This window comes from Sinocyclocheilus anshuiensis, unplaced genomic scaffold (assembly GCF_001515605.1).
Source record: "Sinocyclocheilus anshuiensis isolate Anshui unplaced genomic scaffold, SAMN03320099.WGS_v1.1 scaffold1422, whole genome shotgun sequence".
In the NCBI taxonomy this organism is placed as follows: domain Eukaryota; kingdom Metazoa; phylum Chordata; class Actinopteri; order Cypriniformes; family Cyprinidae; genus Sinocyclocheilus; species Sinocyclocheilus anshuiensis.
Genome location: NW_015558633.1, coordinates 48,227 through 50,130, shown reverse-complemented (window position 1 = coordinate 50,130; position 1,904 = coordinate 48,227).

Below are 1,904 nucleotides of genomic sequence, written 5' to 3'. Positions count from 1 at the left end.
CCCACACCACACACACACACACACACACACACACACACTGAATTATTAATGTATGCAATGCCTCCACACCCACGGTTAGACTTTGCGTCGACCCCACAGAATCTAAATGCTTTAATGAGCAGGGAACAAATGAAAAGAATCTCTGAGTCTGTGGGAACTTACTTTGACTTGATGTTTTTATGGACTGATAGACAGGTTAATGTTCAATAGAGTTATGGAAGTTTTTGGGTCATTGCTTTCCAATGGTTACTTGCATTATACGTACAAGAGGAATATATATAGCCTAAATATAAAAAAAAACTACACATGGATGAAGGTCCAACAAATGTATTTGCAACAAAACTAGTAACTCAGCCTGGTCTTAGACAGCTAATAGAGTTTTACAGGGATGAATGAGTCATGATAACATCATAGCAAGAAAACCCTTACGAAAATTAACCATGGTTTTACTACAAATACTACTACTAACCATGGTCACTATGGTAACCACAAATTAACCACAGTTTAACCATGATATTTGTAGTAAAACTGTGGTTAGGCTACACAAATGTTAATCAATCCACCAAAAAAAAACAAAACATGGTTACTACACGATTACTATAATAAAACCATGTTTAATTTTCATAAATGGATTGGTGGATCTTCAATTGCGCATCCGAGCATTGGTAATGTATTACAAATTTTAGAATGTTTTTTTTTTTTTTGATTGTATTTTATCTTGTACGTGTCTTTGTGTTTGTTATTTTGGCCATTTTAAATTTTTTATGCTGTTATTTATTTATATAGGGCCACATAAATGTGTCTATGCAAAAATATTTGCATATTCCCACACTATATGTAAATGTAACAGTCCATTCCCGTTATGATTCTAAACATGCCTGGCACTGAACTGTTCTTCTAAAGGTTCCCTGAGCTGGAAAAAGTGATGTTTAGGCCTTTCCTCAACACATGTCTGTCTGTACAGTCACATTCAACAGAGGAAAATTCAGCTTTAATGACCTAGCTGTGTTTCCCGCGCGTTTGCGGCGCTCAGCATTCTGGGAGTGTTTCGTAACGCGTGCCGTGACTCACTTTAACCGCACATATTCGGTTCCTGGGGTCTGAAATGCGATCCAGATGGCAGGGCAGAGTCTGTACCAAACACAAACACAGTTTCTGGGCTTCACATCACACACTCTCACAGAGAGCTTTAGTTCAGCTTTAGAAGCGCGAGCGCCACCTGCTGGCGAAACAACCGCATCACAGCTGCTCGTTATTAGCTACTAACAAACGGACCTTTCTCTAGTTGTGTGGAAGTTTTATTTAAACCAATAAAAAGAATTATTTATTAGGACAGTAGCTAGTAGTCTAATAGATCATCTTGCACCAGCTGGTCATACAAAGCTAGCAAGTAACATTCTCAGAACGGTTCTCTCAAAGTTACGAACAAACATTTTTATAATGTTCTCAAAATGTTAGCACATAGCCTACATTGTTCATGGATTGTATTTCTGAAACGGTTTGTTTGTCTTTTAAATGTTAGCCGCTACTTGTTTCAGAACGTTCAGAGAACATTCAAAAGTAACGTTCCTGTAATGTTTGCCAAATGATACAATGGAATGTTCCCTTAATGTTTGTGCGACCAAAAATAATTTTAAAACATTTACAATTTAAACGTTCAGAGAACATTCAGAAATAAAAAAATGTTCATAACTTAGAAATATTAATCAAATGTAATTTTATTTTTAGTATTATTTCTATACTATTAAAATATTTATAAACATTTTGAATTAGATAGTATTTGATATTGTCAGGTTTCATTTCAATTTAAGTTTTAGTTTGTTTAGTGCTTTTGTCATTTTTTGTAAATTTTCCAAATAATAGGCTATATATATATATATATATATATATATATATATATTTTT